Below are 23,060 nucleotides of genomic sequence, written 5' to 3' on the forward strand. Positions count from 1 at the left end.
ATGCAATCAAGTCCTCCCAAGTCCCCACCAAAGATCCTTTTCGATTTAAAGATAATTTTTCTAATCAAGTTTCAAATGAGAAAGAGGAGCTAATCTCATAGATAACTGTGAGGAAATATATCTGATTTATCATATACAGTATTTTAATACCCAGGTTCACCATTCTTCTCTAAGGCCAACTAAAAGTCCTCTAATGAAGTATAGTCAAATAATGGTTTGATAAGACAAATCACTGTAATATCACTGAAATGTACTGTAATTAAATTTCATTGTAAGAATGATATTGTTGATTTAGGACTCTTAACATATATGGGAATATTAAAATGAGCAAACAAGTTGGTGTTGCTTTGCCAAAACTCAGCCAAAACTCACCACAGGTCACATTTGTAGTTGAACCATACAGGGGTCGCTACTTGTTTTACTTTCCTGAGGACCTAATTCTGGGTCTTACAATAATGCAAAGTTGCGTTTGAAAGTTTTGTGAATTTGGGAAAATTAAGGTAGAAAACCCATCGAGAGCTTTAGCACCGCATGCGAGGTTGGGGAGGGATATCAGTTTATGCGAGTGGAGAATAGCGCTAGCGGAGATACGACCCATTAGCTGCTCTGCTGAATGCAGGTTCAGCATCTGTCCATCAGCGATCCAGTCGAGTGGAGCCCAAATCCCCTCTGTCAACAACGATGAGCATCACCGTGGGCAAAGCCCTGCATGCAGATAGGGGTGGAGCATCTACCTGTCTGCGGCGAGATGACAGCGGTGCCAACAGTGCCAGCTGAACTGCGACACTCGGCCCGATTGACGCCCGTCAGTGGAGGAGGCTACATTTAGCGGTCCTTCACGCGGTCCTTCAGTCGTTCAGGCACGTATCAATATTCCGAGTACAACGCGAATGCGGTCTGCCTGACAGTGGCTGGAAACACGGTCTGCACCCGCGGTCGACTCGGGCAGCTTGATGTATGATGTTTCTCTTCTCTAACGGACTCCACTTCCAGATAAGACATCAGGTCAAGTCTCCGTCACCTCTAAGACAAGGACTTTGAATTTTTTATTTTTAAAACAGCTCAAACAAAAGTTTAAAAATGTAAATATTCCATGTTTTCTTTAGCCTAGCGAGTAAATCTATGCCTGAGATAGATTTATTTTGCTGGTTTCCCACTTCTAATTAAAATTTCCTTTTGCTAAGCAAAAAAGGTGGTGAATTCTAAAGGCTTTTGTGAGAACTATTTGATTCAAGAAATATGGTACAAGGTTACACCGCACCAACTGCCACAGGTCAAAAATTCCAAATTCCCAGATACCAGCAACTGCTAAGCTGCCTTGCCAGCAGATACATCTATTTATAAAATATCCTTCATTGCATGAAAAAACTGCCTACACAAACTGAAAACATAAAATAAAATTGAAATGATATCAGAGAACCCCAGCAAATGAACAATTCTATTACCTGTGCTTTTTTCAGTTAACTCATAGACAGAATCCCTTACAGAGCATGAGCAACAGAAACACCAAGACCCATAAAAACTGCTTTGTTGCATGCATTTCCTGTCAGAAAGCTGCTTCAGGGAATGAATATCTATATTGCTTACCCAATGTAAAAAACCTATATGAATTTTTAAGAGGATATTAATACTGCAGTGGAAAGGGAAGATTACACACAAAGAGCTGATCACACTCAGGTTTTTGCACCAGTAATTTCTGCCATAATGAAGAGGGAATTTTCCTAGAATTTCCCAGATAAGCTTCTTATCTGCGCTTGAATTTGGAAGAATAACTAGGAAGCTCGATGGGGTATGAAGAACGGAGGTCCGGATGTCATTGAAGAGAAAAATATTAAGCACATTTGAAACATTCAATCCAAAACTGTAGGATACACCATAGGTTAGTGAGAATAACCTAGAGTACCATGCTCTTTAAATGTTCTATTAAATTAACCATTACTGTTTTATTTAATAATTTAGCGTTAGTAATATATCTGTAGATTTGTGGTGATCTTCTAAATTCTAAGATGCTTTATGGCATGTGTCATTAATGCAGAGCATCAGGTGGGCGCTGGTTATTTAACTCATAACTACCCTGGGGGGGGGGGAAAGCAGAGCTCAAACGTCCTCTAAAGCTGTCAAAGGAACATCAACTTACTGTCCCTCGTGACTGCGAGGGAGCTACACTAATGTCAGCCGACTCAAATCCGCACGGACCAATCTCCAAAAGGGCAGAGCCGCGGCGTAATTACATCAAGCCAAACTGCGTTACCTAATCTTCAGGAGGAGGCTGGCGTTTCTTACATTAGGAGATCTCATCAGACGGTGATGGCATTACTGAGAGAGAGAGAGGGAGAGAGAGAGAGAGAGATAGAGACAGAGAGGGAGACAGAGAGAAAGAGAGAGTGAGAGTGAGTGAAAGTGAGAGAGAGAGAGACAGAGAGAGAGAGAGAGGGCATGTGGGCCTGTGGATTGCTTAAGATGAAAGAGCAAAGTGGTAGTGACAGCCATCAAGGCCAGTTTGCATCTTCTCTGGCGCTCTGTAGAGCAGGTTTTGGAAGAACACGTTTTGGAGAAGGTGAACAGTTTAAAGACACACTTTCTCAGCTACGCGCTGCACCAGTGACATGTCACCGCTTTGAAGTGGAGTAATTACGCATGGTAATTAATTAGGGGTATATAAAAACAGTGCTGTTCAAACTCGATAAGAAACACAGAACCTCAATGGGCAAATGATAAATGAGTCACATAACACTGAGCTATACATATGAACAGATGCTTTTTGCACCTCCCATTTTCATAAGAAGCAAAGGAGCTGGAAATTCCTTCAAGCGCACGTCTGTCTGAGGTTACGTCATATGACCTGCCAGATTTCGAGACAAATGCTTTCTCTTTGTGTCTCTTGGCAACCATTGAAGGTGGAATTGAGCTGCAGTGCCCCCCTGTAACCACTGAGAAAGCTGTGCCAGGAAAGACAACAACACTGCGTTTGCAGTGACTGTGCCTCTTCTCAACAAAATGGCAGTGTGTCTCACTGAGGATGATGATGTAACAAGGGAAGACTTTCAGAAATTTGCACTGGGGAGAATGAACCCACATCACAAGCATCCAAAACAATTCGGCCAAAAAGGGTGTGCCTCTTCAGAAGGCTGAACCAGAAGCAATGACAAAAAGTCAAAAGCACACCTAATTTTATAAATTGTACATAAAATATGTTATGTGATCAGGATTTTGTGTACCTTTAAGGTATTAGGTATTTAGGTATTAGTAACCAAATAGAACAATATCGTATTTTCGAGGACCATTTGAGAAATTTGTTGCCTAAAGAACAAAAATTTACCTCCACTGTACTCACAGAGTGTAGTCTGAACGCATAGTGTAATAATGTCTATACAGACAATAATAGAAACAGCAGCAGATCATTTAGAATCAGAGCATAAAAATGTAAATATTAGACATTACAGTGTAAGTATAATGAATGAATAAAAAAAAACCTTTCAGAAGTTAATGGTGCAACACAAGAGCACTTCACATAATGCACAAAGAAATGCGGACGGCACTGCAGCACTGCGCCAGATCCTTTTTCTGGGTCCTCTCCCTCTCGGGGAGTCCCGCTGGGTGTGTTATAGGCATGAATCATGCATGGGATTCTCCGTCGCAGATGAAATATTCGCCAAGAGCGATAAGCGGCAAGGCCGTGTTCTACACGGTTCACACGGCAGCCGGCCGCGCCGTGGAAACAGACCGTCGGAGGCGGGGCCGAAACGTTCAGAGGAAATCAAGGGCAGAATGGGGAAGTCCCGATGGGACACAGGGGAGCTGTGTATTCGTCCCTCCTCTAATTACCCGTGGCTACCCTCTCCTATATCCCAGACCTGCCCTGCCCTCTTTCACAGCAGACCCCACCCCCCTCTACTTTATCTCAAGCCTGCCCCGCCCTCTTTCACCTGAGACAGACCCCACCCCCTCTCCTTTATCCCAGATCCATTCTGCCCTCTTCCACCTGAAACAGGTTCCACCCCTTAGACCACACCCCCTTTCCTACAGGGTAAAGAAAAAGCTTTCAGGTTGTTAATCCTAGGTGGGGGTCCGTTCTGACGTCCTAGAGGAAGGTACATAACATGATTTGCCGGTGTGAATACCCAGCTGCATGAGCAGATAATAGAATGGGGCTGCATGGCCTTAGATAACATCACCTGCTAATCAAATTATATATGATGGTATGTCTGTCATCTGAGAGACAGTGCTGTATCACTCTGTCCATAAGATCCTGTTCTTCTTTTGGGCTCCAGAGTGTCTGAGTGGTGGTGAGTGTTGGCCAAAGCCTTTAGCTTAGACATCATTGCATTCAAAGACCACACCTCCACACACTGACTTTGTCTTGTAAGGGCGTTCAGTTGGCTTAATGTAGGTTACTACTGTAAAATCCTCTTGACATATCAAGCACTTGCAAGCTCATACCTGGCATCATTAAGGGTTACATCTTTCCTCCACTTGATGCTAGCTCTCCTGTAGTACTGTGAGGCCTATAACTCGCAAATGGACATTACCTCACTGAAGAAAACAACATAGAAGTGTACAGCATATGCCTTTGTTGTAAAGCTCCATTTGAAAGGTACAACTGCTGATTTCTAAATTTGGCTTCAAAATAAAATTTAAAAGAAATAGCTCTACCAAACTATCCAACACTTTAAAACATCTTTTACCTAATATATATTTGGGTCCTTGCTGTTTAAATGTATCCTCATAGTAAGGTATTATGCAACTCCTTACTGGGGAGTAGTTGGCTTGAGCGAGTGAACAGCTTATGTCTTGGTCGACGTTCATTGGAATGTCCTGACACAGCAGAACGGATGCACAATGTCATTTTGAAAACACACTGCTTTCAGTTTCTGTGCATTTTAAATGAGGTTTATTTGCTTATTCTGTTTAACAGTGTAAAGCCAGTTGTATGTGTGGGTGCTTTGAATGCACAGAAATTTAGGTGCAATGTGGTTACTATACATTTTCATTCTGTGTTAATTACAATTCATAAAATTGGCCTCATCTGATACAGAAAGAACTGAGGTGCAGATCTGTAACATATCAGTCTATAGTGAGTCTATATGGTTGCTTGTCACTACCAGTTAATTCATGAAAATCCAAACAAAATGAATAAAAGCACGTGCTAGCCGGCCATCATCTTACGCAATAGCGGATCGGATCTTAGAGGCGGACATATGTTCATCCGGCCGTGCCAGCTTACACTGTGAGGAGAGCAGAGCCGCAATGGAACCACATATTGAAGCACAAAGCATGTGTGTTTGTGTCTTTATAAATGGACAGACTCAGCTGGCAATACATTTCATATTTTCATGTGCCTTTCCAACAACATCTGTCTGTGATATTAATTTGAACTCAGCAATGTTAATAAGGTCAAGCTTAGAATATCTGTGGTATGAATTTCACTGAGCAAAGCAAAATAAGACTGTGTATATAAAACCAGGCTAATATACCTTTGCAGTAATAAATAAAATAAACATTCAAATGAATAAATTACATTTCAAATGCAATTATATAGAATGTTCAATAAATAAAAGTCATGATGAAATAATCACATTTTAAAAGGTGTTTGTCTTGTTGGTATATTGGCTCCAGGAGAATGCAGCTTTAAGTACATGATGGTTAAGCAAGAGTAGCTGTAACAACAACTGCCTTCCTACCCTTGAGAAAGGTACTTACCCTGAATTGCATGCAGTCATGCAAATGTATAAGATTAAAAGTAAGCTCCATGAGTCACTCTGAATGCAGACCTCCACCAAGCATGTAAATACTGTAATGCGTGACATTGAGCCTGACATTAACAATAAGACTCCAGATAGTCAGACAGCATAAATAAAGTTCATGCATTCAAGTCATTTACTGGTGATAGATGGCTCGTGCTATTTATTTATTTATTTATTTATTTTCATAGAGGCAGGTACTAAAATTAATTCAAGCTTTGAAGCTAGCTGGCTGAATTTTTTACGTCAGTTGGTCACAGTCAGTTACCACTTCCACATCACTAATAGTTTTAATTCTCAGTTTGGTTAATCAAATATATACATACAGCCAGAAGAATAATGAAAAATTACCCATATACCCTACTGACACCACGTCAGATCAGTCTCTCTTGTGTCTCTTTGAGATTAAGGCTATAGTGGTCGAGATAGTCATGTTCTGGTGATGGCCAGGATTCGACAGCAACAGGACTACACTCCACAGTAATAAACTGACAGCCTGCAATACTTCTGAGACATCTACTCTGTGATTTATCTCACTTCCATTTGCACTGCGAATGGACCAGTTGCGAGGAAGTGAATGATTTGAGCAGATCAGAATAAAATAAAATAAAACTTTCTGAAGGTGATGGAAAGGAGAAACGGTTTATGTCCTTTGATGAATGAGAAAATGATCCTGTCAAATATGCTGTGTAGGAAGGAACTGAGACACACACCATTTTCATCATTTCAAGATTGATAAGAGAATGAAGAACAAATGTACTCTGTATTGGTTTGCATTAAGAATCGGTTTTAAATATGTGTTCACAAACTGCAAAAGATGATTGAGCACATTGCATCCTGGACATAAATAAAGAGTAAGTAAGCAAATGAAACAATAAACAAATAAATAAGAGCTGCTGAAGTGTTAAATGTATTGTAATGTAGTGTATTTTTCATCAGTCGAATTGCAGCACTGTATAAGTTCATTAAAAACGATCACATTATTCATTACAAATCCTCCTAGTGTATTTTTGTACCGTCAGAGAGTCAACGCTGTCATAGTGCATTGGTAGCCTACATCACTTCAGCTCTCGTTAAAAAATATCTGCAGCGACATCAATACCCTGAGAAGTACTGAGCAACTACAAAAAATCAAAAGGCAATAGCTTACATTCTAACGTCCAGTCCTGTGCACGCTATGTTTGGAAAGGCTAACTAATAACAATTGCCAACTTTACAAGTAATAATTTCATGGTTGAGGGCGTGACCCATTTGTTATATGCAGTTATCAACATTTGTCTAGACTCTGAGGTTAAATGCTTTATTATTTTTTATTTATTGTGAATCATGCTTGTAGGCACTTGTGAAATGTACTGCAGAACAGGTTCTAGAAATGTGGTTTAATCTCCTACCATCCTCTTCAAAAAAAAAAAAAAAAAGTCATGACTATCTACCATTGTTTGCAAGAACTAAAAATGGAATCAATCAATAGATACAGCAGCAACAGCTGCCTTCTATATAAACCATTCTTGTACCTTGACAGGGAGCTTTTGAATTACTCCCTCGTCCTACTCTCTCCTGAGCTACAATACACGGATGACTCAGTACCGGCAAATTCTAGCACCACTTAGCCGGATCTGCGTAACGCAGAGTGCTCTGGGCGCCTAGGGCTAACTGCCATAATACACATTTTACAACATCGCTGTCTTACTCAAGGAAAGCTACAGCAGCGATAGGCAAGCCTCTTGTTTTCAGTGTCTGTGAAATATTCTATTTCCGACTGCGCAATATCCTTTGTTCTTATTTTATAAAGAAAAAGTAGCTACACTGGTTTCAGATGCAATGGTAGATCTAGAGCACAACCCGACTGTAGCCTACCGCAAGCACAACTTTCTGACTTTATTGTTGATTTACACAAAACGCAGCAAACATGATGAATGAGCATGACATATTCATAATAAAATGACTTTTTGCGAAAACATTTAATATATCTACTGGCAGCGGAGAGTTAATGCATATTCTACGTGTGTTGTTCAGTTGAGCGATGTATAGTCCTGGTAATTCATTTATATACTGTTTCTTGGGAATCATCATTTTTCAAAGAACATGAAAAAACGTTCATTTCTGCCAACGCTGCAATCGCACGTGGCTATATTAGTTAGAGTTCGACTGAAAGTTAACTTCCGAAGGATTTAAACCGCAGCTTTAATGTGAATGTGCATTGCTATATGTAACTTTATGTCGTACTGAATGTATGACCCAAAAAAAATAATTAAAAAAAATTTCCTCGGTAACATCCATATATTTTCGTTTGTAACATACGCATATATCAACATTGTACGCATATAAAACCCGTGACATTTCATGGATGCACACAAGTACAGCACGTTCTGTAGACACGGGGAAATCCTTCCATCACGCGTAACTCTCAAAGAATAAAAACACTTACCGCTGAAGAAAAGAGGTAGAGTGGATGTTAGGATTGAGTACCCATAGCACAAAACTAGCTGTATGCAGATATTTGCTGGTATCCCACAGCTGAATGAAAGGGATTGAGGTAGAAACTGCCGGGGAGGGTTTTTTTTAACGTTGCAGTTGTGCCTCTGCAGTACTTCAAGAAAGAAGGCAGCGAAAACGAGAGAGAGAGAGAGAGAGAGAGAGAGAACGGAGGAGGGTCGGGGAGGGTGTGTGTGTGGGGGGGGGGCACAAAGAGTAAAGGGAAAATAAATCAATAATTGTATCCCATGGGGGTGAAGTGGGCAATCCCCTCTGACGGAACAATCTAGCTGGCAGCGAATGTGGGGGTGGTCAGCAGAAAATAAACAGCGATATCATTCTTAAGATAAGGATAAATATAACGGATGAGACATGGGCATTCATAATACTGATATATGCGTGTTGTTGGGATGTTGTGAATGAATAAATGCGGCATATGTTAAATTAGTTACATGAAAATGAATAAATAAGCCTTTACACGCATCCCCCACATTACAGTTCTTCTTAACATGAAGGGCTTTCTAGACACGCGACTCTATAGCAACAGATAAGAGATAATACTACGTATGAGCTGCGTGTGGGTAGACTTGCTATTGAAGTTACAGCACCACATATGCATTTCAAGTCAAATATTTTATATTAAAACTGATGCTTACCAACCAAATGACAGTGTAGCCAAATATGCGTCAAATTGTTAATGACGTATATTGAAATGAAACGTTCATTAACTGAGAGTGAAATATATAAATCGCAAACTATCGAAAACTATCAACCCCTTGCCATTGGTTCTACAGTTTTGGTGTACTTACTGTATACACATGACATTTTTTTTTATCTACAGCAGAACAAACTTAAACAAAACTCCAATAGGACTGAAGTTTCTTCAATCAGGGGACAATTTGGCAAGTCTCTGTAGACAGCTCGCTGCATTCATGCGTTTACCTAGTACTCAATACGTTTCATGAACCTGCGAAAATTCGTTCTCATATTGCCTATTTTTCTTGTTTTGTTTTTTTGTTTTTTTTGGTGCTGAAATAAGATGGAGCTGACCTTGGTGCTGAAACTGTAGTTAAAATTGCAAGGCAGCCAACGGCCGAGTTTAATAGCCTTGAAAATGCAAATTAATGTTTGTAAATCCGTTTTCTCTTTCATTATCTGGTGCTCGTGGTCGCAAAGCCATCTGTGAACTGCCAGTCAGACCAGGTTTACCGGTGTTATTCTGCCCTTCATATTTAAACACTAGTTTTTCAGAGTTGAGGCTGGAACGCTTCCCACGAGATAGCTGTGAACACAGACGACACGAAAATTAGGAACGTGTTTCTGAATTATTTAATCTGCCAGAAATAACAAGAAAATATATCGTTTGAAGAAAGTTGGCCTTGAAACATTTTGATGCCACTTGCATCAAAACAACAGCAGACGTCATTTGAGTTCTTACACAGCTACACACAAGCAAGCACAGATGCATATACAAGTTCACAAGCACACACACACACACACACACACACACACTACTGCTGGCTTTTTTCTTACTGTTATTAATGCATTAATTGTATTAATTGTCATGTTGTGGTATGGTTGCAAACAAAGTAAAATGCTCCTGAAGGTAATGAACTGAAGCTGCTATCTGTAGAGATCTGCATCTCAGCAGCAGAAATGTACCTCTCCATTCCATAAATGTGCTTAGCAAACTGTTACAAACTCTTTGACATCACAAGCATTTGGGAGACATATTACACAGACCCAAAGCCATCTTCCGGCAGCATTGTAAATGGATTAGGAATTTTGAGACTCCAGTATATATGCAGCATGCTTTTGTTCCTGACATAGAAGTTAACTTAATGATGTCTCCAGTGGCGAGTGGTTGTGATGTGGGAGGGGCTGAAGCGTTTCTGTGCCGTTACAGTCAGTCTGACAGAGAGCCCAGGGTGTTTTATCCCCCCCTCCCCCCTACCCCCCATCCATTACCACACACAGCCTGAATAGATGTGTCCTCATTCTCAGTGTTACAGGGACTTGTGCTGCCACACCACATGACCACCCGTACACCATCTGTATTAACCAATCCGCACGGCCAACGTTTAAAACGCCACATCTTTCAGTCCTGTGCTTTGGTTAAAGACTAAAGAAATGCTCTGGGAGGAAAACATTGGTTCATAGATTTTCGGCAGTTATGGATAAGTGAATCGGTTTTATTCATGGAATGTATCGTTCAAATTCCTTCTCTTGTGCAGTGCCATCCCAATTCTGATTTGCATAATGAATACATCTTGATTCTTATCCAGTCACTTAAAGTCCCTTCACCATTATGGCCATACTGTGAATATTCAGAGAATTGTCATGGTCTTCCAAACAAAAAGTTGTTGGACACACAACAGATGGCAGATGTATTTTCATGACAAAATGTAACTAATTTCCTGAACCATACGGACCACAGTAGTCACTACACTAAATACAGAGCAATATAAAATGTGTGTATTAGGGAGACATTTAATCAACATGATCATTCATAAGAATATATTTGCTTTTATCATGCCACTGTAAAATAGTCATGTATGCCTTTTCTTAAATAATCTCAAAAAAAAATTTGAAATGAGTTTCTACTGGATAAAAGGTATCTTGTAATCTGTATTGTGAATCATACTCAGTAATCTGTAATCAGAGTTGATTTTGCACTGACCATTTGGCTGTGTGCTGCAATGTTACGTAGTATGACAGCCAGAAACTCCGGAGCTAAGGAGATCACTGCAGGGCTCATTAAGAGATAAGAGAGACATTGTGGAGCTGCAGTGCTTGCTTTATTCTTGTGCAGAACTCAAGCAGCTGGTGCAGGCAGAAAAAAAGATCTGAAGACAAAAATCCTCCGTATCGCAATCTGCATCCACCATTTTGAATGTGCAGTCTTGCGTCGCACAACTGACGCGGTCGCATGCAATGCAGCAGTGAGGAGAAATTGCATTGTAATGACAAATAACACAGAAAGTATCATTACGTAGACCGACTGAATTGCACCTTGAACAAATGTTCAGTTTCACCATTTTTATCCGAGAACCAGTCAGGGCCAGCAGGACTATATTTGTTCTGATGTCACTAAGCATTATTTTTAAGTCTTTGAAGGAGCCCTTCTACACTCTACCCATCCTTCCATTGCTTTACTGTACTGTATATATTGACAGTAGTAGCCTGCCTGCTTTGATATTGGCTGATCGCTGAAAAACTGGAGCGAGAGGTGGCTGTGACACTGAATATCATATTCAAATTACACCCGATCACATGGGTTTAATGTGCAGGAGAAGACTATCCTTTTCACGAAGCTCTGGCTGGCTGAACAGTAGGAAGATGTTTAGAATGCAAGTATCTGATTGGCAAAAGATAACGCTGAGGTTTAAACAGACAGGGGACCACCCCACCAACCGAAACTCTCTCTCCTAAGGAGATTCTGTAGCATATTAGCACATGATTAAAATATTTTTTGCCAGTATATTTTTGTATTGGCAGCTATTCACTGGCGATTGTTTCAAATTTATGCACTTTTAAAAAGCCCAGCGGTAGTTTAGAATCTACACTGACTGAAAGCTATAAACTCAACTGTTACTATAAAGCCTTTGGTACGATTAAATTCAATCATATTACAGGGGTTTGAATTACATGCATTACTGTTCCAGTAATCTGAACTACTATGTGTTGCTGATGTGAGAGTTATGCTGTCAGGCAGGGAACCCTGTGATTTGAGAACAGCTCCATAGCCAGATACATCAAACCTCCTGTAACTGAGAGGTCTGACAGTTGTCAGGCTATTCAAGGGATAATTGTGCACCTTTCAAGCAAGCTCAGGCACACATAGTTATTTCTACGATCATTTGTGATATTGAAGTCCAGGATACAGACCTAAAACACACTTGGTTTTTTGTGATTCTGTTTCCCTGTTTTGATTGTGCCTGTGTGTGTGTGTGTGTGTGTGTGTGTGCGTGTGCATATGTGAATGTGTGTGTGTGCATGTGTGAGTGTGTGTTAGTGTGTGTGTGTGTGTGTGTGTGTGTGTGAGTGTGCGTGCGTATGTGCATGTGTGTGTGTTGTAGGAACTGTTATTGGATTTTATTCTTTTGTTGTTTTATGCTTCTGTACTCCTCAGGGAGAAAAATAAACAGTGCTAAGCCATCAACTTTCCTTCGTGTCTTATCCATTCACTCCTGACACAGTGACCACCCCCCACCCACTACCGTGTCACTATACATGCAAAAAATATTACTGAAGAGCACCGTCTGTTTTATCTGAGCGTGATGATTCATGAAGTCAGACCCCCCAGGTCTAATGGCACCCACAGGTCTAATGGCAAAGTGCTTTTAATGCAAAGAGACAGGCATGCTCCTCTGGCTCAGTGCTTCAGATATCCCTGGAGAGCACAGAAGCGCTTCCCTTAATGTAAAACCTTCATATAAATCACACATAAAATATGCCACAGGTCGCTCCTGGGTTCATACACTAAACTCAGGAATACACAAGAGTGTAATACACTCTATATACTGTATTGGGTGATATATACAGTACAGTGATGTAAAAATAGTATACCCCCTTTCAATTCTATGGTTTTACACACTAGGACAAAACTAACCCTCATGTAATCGTCACCATGTCTTAACAGTACATAAATCTAACCTCACGTCAGTAATAACAGAGCAGATTTCACTTTGTCATTATTTATTAAATGAGAAATAAGCCAAAGTGCCTTCTATGAAAAGTGAATGCTCCCTATGCGAGTAGAACTCCCCCCTTATAGCAACAGAGACATAAAGTAATAGTTTTCTGGATGAGTTTATTGGTCTCTTGCATCACCTCTGAGGAATTCTAGGCCACTCCTTCTCACAAAACGGCTTCAGCTCATTGAGGTTTGAGGGTGTTCATTTATGCACAGCTCTCTTAAGGTCTTGTGTGATTTGTTTGGCTTTGTGGGCACAACACTAGGCGGTCATGACCATTGGTTTCGGAAAACTTGAGCACGGGGGTTTACTGCCACGATACAAAAGAGATTTTAGGAAATGTAAATTTAGGATTTATATGAAGATGGAGGAGGAAATGCTGTATTGCTATTTGTCACTACCACTGTACTGTATGTTGGCTATAACACAGAGTATTTACAGGATTACATGGATGCCAGGGAAGATTACATGGTCTTGGTTTGAAACACTCTCAAATGCTTATGTATTTTAACACACCATATTTTAGAGGTCTTGGTACGGAATATAGCCTTACTGACAGACTACAAGTAATCCTATAATATGCATGTAGTATAAAAAATACAGACGATGCTTTTATAGTATCATGTTTGCATAACATATTTATTCTTTCAGTTTGAAAGTGTTTCTTTCTTCCCGTGCTCTACGAAACAGCTTTTTTAAATATCAGTTAAACATTAAACAATGAGATTAACACATTTTTTGAGCTCTGTTTAAATTTTACATTTCACAGGCCTGCGAAAGCAATGCATAACCCCTGATCTAATTCTTCCACATTCCTAAATTAGTTTTCTTCCTGTGAACAAATATGTCATACAATACATCGTGCTCATACAAATGCTACTTTGCCATTGGCTACAAAATGCATGCCTCAACAATACAACAATTCAACGCAAGGCCCATGAAGTACTTCTTCCTGAGGGTCAGAATCTTTTGAAAAATCATTGTAGTGAGCTCTAAATGTGGTTTCACTTGCACACTCTAAATGCAGGAAACTCAAGAATTTTTTAAAATTCAGTAATGCTTCAGAGAGGGAGTTCAGACCAACACACAGGCACACATACACACAAACACACACACAAGAATGCATACACACACACACGCAGGCACACACACACACCTACTGTCCTCATTGGTTGGGGGGGTGGGGGGGGGGTGAGGGAGGGGAGCTGTGTGGGCGAATCACTGCGCTCGCTATAATTTGTCATCTTATATTTGTGTGAATGATAATAGATGGATACTGACATTGATGTTAATTGTTTTTTTCCCCCTTAGCTCTGCAGAGGTAGGGATAGATAACTAATTGTGCTTCTCTTCAGGGGCTTACAGCTGTTTGAGATTCCTCCGGAACCTGACCTGACTCTCTCTAAAATACTTACCCAAATGAATAATGTATCACTTTGGGTTCGTCTCTGTTAATCTCATTTTCTTATTTTCCCTCTACTGCGTGGTTTGTCCAAATGACTGTTTTCCACACTTTTGGTAATTTAGAGTGGTAATTACAGACTGAATAAGAGTTCACCTCTATTGCTTTTAATTGCATCAGGAGAGTCTCCTTTCCTGTTGCTATGGAGTTAGGCATGTACTCTGTCGGAGGACTACCAGTATATAACATAGTGTTGTTGTCTCGTTGATAGAAACAGTCCATGAATGGAACAATTAGCAGATCTGGTCAGATAGATCAAAGGAAGTATTAGCCCAAATGCAGTTTGGTTCTTTATGTTCCTTCTAACTTTGGCTGGAGGTACCCCAGGATTTCATCACTGTTTTGTCATGGGAGGCACCCTGAAATTTCTTCCAGATTTTCTCATTGGACGTACCCCAGGATTTGATCGATATTTTGTCCTCAACATTGACTTGCAGTTCAAATAATGTTTTTTCATTTTTTTCTCTCTCGCTACAAAAATGTCAAGCTTAAGTGAAAAGCTATGGACAAAGGTCGACTGAATCCAGGATGTGGTGCTCGGGATGCAGAAACCATAACGTTTGATCTCTGAATTCTCTGCGCAGAGGTGCTCGGGGGTGTGCTTGTGTCATTGCTGCTGGGGAAACCCTTCCTGTCACACCGCATTAATTCCCAGGCTCACAGTGCCCACACCTTCTCCTCCTGGCTGCCAGCAGTCTTTATATCTGATGTTCGTACGCTGACAGAAAATCCATTCGGTCGGGGAAAAATGCACTGTGATATTTTTCGAAGCGTGCGGCTCGGCGGGGTATCCACGGCAACGATGGGGTCGACGCCAGGGAAATGTGACCAGCATGCTTCCTGGCGATTTTACAGGCCCAGAAAGCCAGCCCACTCATTAAGGCCATAAGCAAGTGGCGAGCCATATGCTATCTTCTAGCTAACTACGTAGCATTCTAAGCAGCATTTACTGAAAAGCAGCTGAGTCACTATTTTTGTGAGGGGAAATGACAATACTGTGTTTTATTAGTGATACAATCAAGCAACCTGTTACGAGACATAATGAATCATATTCTGTGACTGAACGAATATAGACCAAATGTAATAAAACTTTGTTACTCGGGCCCCAGATGAGCAAACCTTCTCTCATTGGCTTTCTGAGGCTGAGGTAACCCTAATGAAAACGTATGGGCGAGCAGCTTTAACCAACATGCAAATCCACTTTTCCAATTTTATTTTTCATTTTTTTACAATTTCAGTCACCGAGCTTTAAGGAATGCACCAAAGATGCAGGCTGGCAGGTGCTCAGATAGAAATTGAGGACTATCTATAATATAAAACCTCTTACAGCCGCATAATTTACTACCCGCCTGTCTCTGAAAATCCCTTCTGCAGCCTCATAAATACTCTGAGAGTCAATACAGAGCTTTGAGCTTTTTTGACAGCACCAGCTTAGGATTTTGGCTTTTTCCCTTAAGGTATAAAGGAGCATCATTCAGCATCATTTGATTATAAACCTTATTTATTCATAGATTTTACAGACTATAGCTGTAAGGCCAAAGATCCTAAATGACAACCATTTATTTTACAAAAGATGGTTTCTGCCATAACTTCAAAATGAAGATTCAAAGGTTCAAATTCAGCTTAGCTCAAATTTAGCTTAGCTCATCATTGATTTAAAGGTCCTGTACCTTGGAAATCAGTGTTACCGAGTTTAGGCATTGATTGTGCAGTGTGGCATGATAAAATATGAACTCTCCTTCTACTTCGCATTTTTTTATTGTTGTATAAGAAAAAAAATCACCAGGTCAAATGGGCCATTCAGAATTAACCCCTCTTTCTGCTTCACAACGGGGCGGCTGTGAAAACAGGTGTCATTCAACTAACCAATCAATGCAGAGCATATGGAAAAACATACAATGCCCACCCAAAATGACCTGTTCATCTTGAAACGTAAGAAACTCACTGTATTTAATAAGAAATGTATTGCAATATTTTGTCCTTTAAAAACCTCACCAACATGTACGGTAGACCTTGTGGAACAAAAAAAGAAAAAAGAATAGTATAAATAGATGACCTTTAACACATAATTTGAAAATGGAATGTTTCAGCTAGTTATTCCTAAAATACTTTGTTTATCTCCTCAGGGATGCGTGATTCCACTTCCTTTCTTATTACATCTCTAGGCTACTCATCTTCAATTGATTTTCAATTGTGGAAAAGGCAGTTAAGACTAAAGCCATTTCTCTTTGTGTCGTACAGATTGATTTGAACGTGTGGCTTCAGAGATACAAAAGTTAGCGAAAATGTCACCGTTCAATGCAATTTGGGCACAGTTTTAGTGGCAAACACGTGGGAATGATAAAGTCCTGAAAAACAAAGACTGAAGAGAGTAAGCAGAGGCTATTAGTTTTAGTTTCCCTGTGCTTTAAAGATAACTCCTAGACATAAATCCTACACAAATTAGACAGTGATAATCTGGCTTTTTAATTTCATATTAATTTTAAATTGTCAGAGGAAAACACTAAAGTATTTTTTTTCTTGAAGTAAAAAGAGGGGTCGTATCAACAACCCCTCATCAGCATAATTGTGTTCATTTTTTCTGTCCAAGTGAATTGTGCATGCATGTTTTTCTTGGGGCAGTTGAATGATGGGCAGTCTTTGTTTTTGAAATGAAAGGGTAGATAATTGAGATCAAATTAGTCCAGTGCCCCAATTTCCATTAGTCTTATGGTGCCTGATCTGTATCATATGAATTCATGTTGTTCCCTAAATTGTGTGACTTTGTCCAGTCTGAATTCCTTTTAAACCATCATTACTGAGGGTAGCATAAAGGACATCATGAAACCAGCTAAAGGAAAGTGACTCACCATGATTGATTTGATTAAGGCTTGTCACTGGTCTCAACGTCATGAATATCTAAAATAAGTCAGTCATTGCTTTAGTCACTAATGGCTCCAGGGTAACTCGTGTTGACACATCTCAATCCAGTGACAGAAGAATGGAGAAAGTCCCTTATTCTACACGGCAGGTCACCAGTTTGTCATTTTTTAAAAAGAAAATTCTGTTTCTGTGGGAAAATTTAGTACACGTGATGTCAAATACATCAAAGAGAGTATTTTCAACATTTGAGAGTACTACTCATTGCAATTTTGGATGTTACCTATATATGCATGCTGATATGTTCCAATGTTGTAAGAACACTCTGTTCGATGTATCTGTGCTTTTCTTCAGCTTTTAAAATATACACTTTGACTACTAAAAATTTTTCTGCTTTAAACTACTACCATGGGGCAGTTAAAAAAAATCAAACAAACTGTATGTTTAAGTTTTAGATCACTCGTGCAGATGCAGTTTTTGGAGGAAATCTGTTTGCTTTCTCAACATACAATGTGAGTCAACAGTGTATTCAAAGTAATAAACTTCAAAGAGCAGTGTGGGCTTTTATGGAAGTCTGAGAAATCTTAAACTGTGTTTCAGCCTAAGAGGAAATGACATGAAATGTGTTCTAATTTTCCTGCGGCTGACATCTCATTTTTGCAAGTCACTATCCAGGGGAGAAAAAAATTTGGGTGTGCGTGACTAGGGAGCACAAAAAGGGCTAATACCATATCCAGGGGACAGCTGTGACCAATGGATACAAGCACTGGGCCAAATGTGCAAGCAATACATACAATAGAACTAAAGACTACGTTCTTCAGATTTTCATCATTAAATTACCAGAAGTCAAGATATTATTGCCGTTGTTCTTGTGAAGTAGTCCCACAATTTTATATTTACCGTTGCCTAAATTGCCTGAAAAACATCTTTTGTTGATGAGAATTTGAATCGTAAATTTAGCTGAAAATATCAACACTGGGATTCCTACTGAAGATAATTATTTCTATCATAAGTTTGGAAAGTCCTGTCCATTGAACATAATGCTAAATAATTACCTCAAGGGCTTTTTTATAGGTTTGCTGATGGATATTATGAGATCTAACAGTGAGCCACCACGGGATATTACTTAATAGGTGCATGAAAGATCATAGTTTGAAAGTTTGAAAGTCAAAATCAACGCAAAAATAAGCAAGGTAACATGCATGTTTAATTAGGCTAGCAAAGTAAGGCAACTAAACTGACTGCAATACAGTTGTGCCTTTATATGTATGCGTGATGTGAGCGCGTGCTGTTTCTCGGCTGATTGATTGTCCCCTAAAAATGCATGAATCCTTGAATATTACTATTTTGCACCGAATAATCAAAATGAGCATCTGTGTCCAGAGCATTGTCACTGAAAATTCCTCGCCTTGATAGGTGTAATTATGTTCTGTGGTTTTAATTATCTCCATACACCTGGGCTTCTCAGCAGTAGCTCAATCTCAATTAATTTATTCCTCTCTTTGCAGAACACAGTTACCACCTTTTGCAAATCAGTACACCAAAAGAAAAAAATATGTGAAGTGTTTGTATTTTTTGAAGTCTTAAGTGCAATAGTTCTGCTTATCAAGAGTTATCTTTTTTATATTGTCTGAACAGTACTCTCAAAAATAATAAAACATTTTTACACAAACACACACACTCCCATGCACATTCAAACCATGCTTCATGGAAAAGGTTTGGTACATACTGTACTCTCTGAATCATAACAACTCTATAATATGTAATCAACATGAACAAAGTTCAAAGCATCAAGCATTCACATATACAAATTATGTAGCTCACTGGAGGGCAATTTTCAGCAAATATGTATGTCACATTTATTGGTATCATAGCTACATCGTATTCTTCAACACAGGAAAGAAAAGAACAATGTTTCTAGGCAACTGTTTGCAGGGCAGTAACCTCCTTTTAGAAAAACAACTAAATGTAAAAACTGTTTGTTGGAATGCTGCATGGCATCGATTCCACACAATAGCATAAAGCCCTGCAGAGAACAATAAAAGGGCAGCTTTCAGGCATTAGTCTGACGTTAAAAGGAGCATAACTGGAGAAGATTCGCAGTGAAAGTGACACAAGCGCAGATATGATGGATCGCTCGCACCTGCAAGGCTTGCCCAATAATCCGCACCTTTTTTGTAGAAACGGAAAATAACGGACTGTTATGAAAGAACAATTAATGGAAAGCATCGGTCAAAATCACCGTTGTCTTATTAGAGTCATGAACTGGGTGGACATGTATTGTGAGTGATAACAGCACAAGTTGACATTTTCAGTCGACGTGGTTCTCATCAGAGTAACGTAATTGAAAATTGATTGCCGTGCACCATTTGGAGAGAGAGCATTGTAGCTCTGAAGCATTAGAACAAGGAACACCAAGTATTGGGGCTCTCGTAACCTCTCGATGACACGGCCATTAATTTCCATCAACTGCAATATGTACTTTAAAAATCTCTTACAATGTGATACTTATCACCCGCAGAAAGTTTTGAAAGGTTTGACAAATAGCACCACAGCATCAGCGCAACAAAAATAAACATGCTCTTTCGGAGGTCAAAGTCAGTAAGGGAATACAATTTACAGTTTTATACATTCTTACTGAGATAGTTATACTTTTTAAAAATCTCTGCAGTGCATTTGAAACGTGTACAATAATTTCTGGAACATAAATTGATCATACATTTACATACACACACACACACACACACACACAATGCACATATACACACATTCAAACATGCTCATACACCCACACACGCAAAACAACTCAACATTTTGCATTAGAATTTCTTATTTCTTTTTGGCTGAGCTCAGAATCACCGCAGTAAATGTAGTAAATCTACTCCAGAACAAATACAACAGGGAACAAAGTTTAATGGATTGTGATTATTGTCCCAGAACAGATTGAACCTCTTATAGCCTCTCAGCGGAGTGTGTGAGCTGAATGTAAACGAAGGAAGCGAGATGAATTTCAGGGTGCACCACCAGGCTGAGGAGGGCTGTGGACCTCATTTACAGCCAGGAAGAGTCCAGGGGTACAAAAGAGAATAAAAAAACAATCAACCCCCACATCAGCAGAACAGCCATTTATTCAGAGAATGGAATAAACGTATTGTTTAATTTGAGACCTCATGTACTGTCATCAAAGGAATCTTTCTAGCCTTATCTATAACGTTCAGTGCTATGTCACACTTCAGGTGACACGTGTTCTGACAGACTGTAGCTTCTGTTCATTGCACTCCTGTGCGAATGGATGTTTTTTTTCTCCTTTTCATTCAGCCAGCAAAGAAAAGGGCTTAGATGAAAATTTACATAAGATGTCATTTGTGCTTTTAAAGACATATATATTTTTCTTCTGTTAGATTTTCAAAGACCTGTGAAGAATGTTAGGTTTCTGTCAAACCAGCAAAGCCAATGTTTCCTCACAAATCCAGACCTGTTCTTCTGTTTTAATATAATTTACTCATTCCTATACATAAGTCATTCCTTGTCAATGTGGCCTATTTGTTTGTACACCACAAAAATCTTTTTTACTTTGGCACACAGTAAATACACTCTAAAGGAGGTAGATAAGCATATTGATGAATTTACAACAGGCTATACATTTAACTGACAATGAAGTATTGATTGATTTGATTAGCTGTCAATTAAGATTACACAGCTGTTATTATTCTCATTCATTCAATTTTCAGACATACCCGCATCCAGGGTGAGACACAGGGCATCTATTCATGCAACAAATTAATACAGAATGGAATGTACAAGTAATATACAGCTTAATATATTTTGACTTCAAACTACAACTACAACCTGCAAAACTCCAAAACTACAAATAAAAAAAATTATTAACATCTTGCTATTACCCATGGTGCCCTGAAGCTCAGAAAACACAGATAAATTCCTGGTTTGTTCGCAGCAAAGTGCTGATTGTGCAGTACGGCCCAATCAAAGATGAATCTTGTCATGCTGCCGTAAGCAAACAAGATGGCAGTAGACATAAGAGCCAGGGAATGCTCATGAATTGCAGTGAAACTGCATAAATGAATACATCTATATGACAAACTGAGACTAACAGGGAGAGGACCAACAGAGATCCCAAAGGAAAATAGCAAATAGAACATTTATACTGAGTATGTAAACACCTTCAAACTCCCCATAAATACAACACCATGCACACTCTGTAATCCCTCTTGACCACGCAAACACACACAAATTAGACAGACCACAGCCTCTTTCTCACATATAACTATATACAAATACATATTTATATATACACCACATAGCCACCACCAAAACAATACAGTACATATACATTTTTATCTACATGCCATCTACCCTCCACCAGGGACTTCTTTTCAGAAAGAGCCCTGGTAGGCTGGCCTCGAAAGGCCATGGGATGCACCTTCACCGCAGATCCAAGTAGAGGCGGGTTTTCAGAAGCTTACAGAAGGTGATGACTCTGCAGTAACTGCACCGTTCTGTGATTGGTGGATATCTTTCCATCAGCGATGACTCTAAATATGGCTGGAATTATTCTGAGATAGTTTCCGCCCCCGCTGCTCCTGATTGGCCTGTGTTGTGGTGGGGGAGGGGGGGGGGAGGGGGGTGGGAAAGCCACAGACAATTACTTAATGGAGTAGAACTCTCTCCGGGAAGTGGGTTTGGCTTTGCCAGGACAGCTCTCCTCTGACTCAGCAGCGCAAACATCATTTCTGTGAAAGGACGTTAACTCAATGCAGAGCATGCACACACACATGCACACACACACACACACACACACACAATTCTTTTTACCAGCAAACACTTCAGGGTTAGCTGACATAATTGTTCTTTGTGGTCTTTCATAATTCACTGTTTACAGGTCAGTGGATCTGTGTCAGCTGCTGCACATAAAGAGCACCTGGGAATGACCATTTCCATTGCTTGTGGTTTGTATCAGATCGACTGAGCACCACAAACTAGAGAGGGTCTGTCTATGTCTGTTATGTTGCCTGCAGACATAGTCTTTCTATTGAGTTTTGATAGTGACTGCCTTACTAAAATATATATTACTTCTGTCACTCTATTGATGTAGACTATTCTAAAGCCATTGTAGTGAAATATGATGTTTTCAGCAATTACTTCAGAAAGAGCCATCAGTATCCATCATGGCTTTTGTTGATGGATGTAAGTCATTATTTATTGCATGGTGATGTCTACTGGCCAACTTACTAGTGTTACTTGTTTACAGAAATATATCCACTTGTGTCTATTGTAAAAGTTCATATTGTTACACACATCTACGACTCCAATTTATAATACTAATGGTACAGCTTTGCTTATTATAGCCCTGCACCACTCTATGCCACAAATTCCACTGTAAAAACTCACACAGATACAGACATGATCTCACTGTATTATTTCCCTTTTTATTTATTTATTTATTTATTTATTTATTTATTTAATTATTTATTCATTCATTCATTCATTCATTCATTTAACAAGGACAGTGCACATTGATCAACAGCTCAGTTTTCACATCCCTGTAAACCTGTCACCGTTAGTTATAGAGCTAATTTTATTCTGTAGTCCCCTGGGCACGTTAGAACAGATATAAAAACAATGCAACATCAGAACAATACAATACATCATTATATATCATCATTAAAAGGGTCTGTACAACAGCTATATATGAACAGGGAAGATACATTAAAATGTCGCCACAGATGAGCTACTACTTAAACTCTCATATTAGATCACTTTCATTTTGTGTTCAACATTTCCATTGTCAGCAGTAATTATAACTGT

General features: G+C 39.5%; 1 protein-coding gene across 1 annotated transcript in view; it reads right to left on the minus strand.

Moving 5' to 3' along the window:
• The window catches only part of sv2ca (synaptic vesicle glycoprotein 2Ca), a 45,703-nt gene extending 37,351 nt beyond the window's left edge, over positions 1 to 8,352 (minus strand). Inside the window, exon 1 of the mRNA XM_064296785.1 lies at positions 8,170 to 8,352. The gene's annotated coding sequence lies outside the window, so the exon portion shown is untranslated. The remainder of the gene's footprint in view (positions 1 to 8,169) is intronic.
• Between the last annotated feature and the right edge of the window lie 14,708 nt (positions 8,353 to 23,060).

This window comes from Anguilla rostrata, chromosome 10 (genome assembly GCF_018555375.3).
Source record: "Anguilla rostrata isolate EN2019 chromosome 10, ASM1855537v3, whole genome shotgun sequence".
Classification (NCBI taxonomy): domain Eukaryota; kingdom Metazoa; phylum Chordata; class Actinopteri; order Anguilliformes; family Anguillidae; genus Anguilla; species Anguilla rostrata.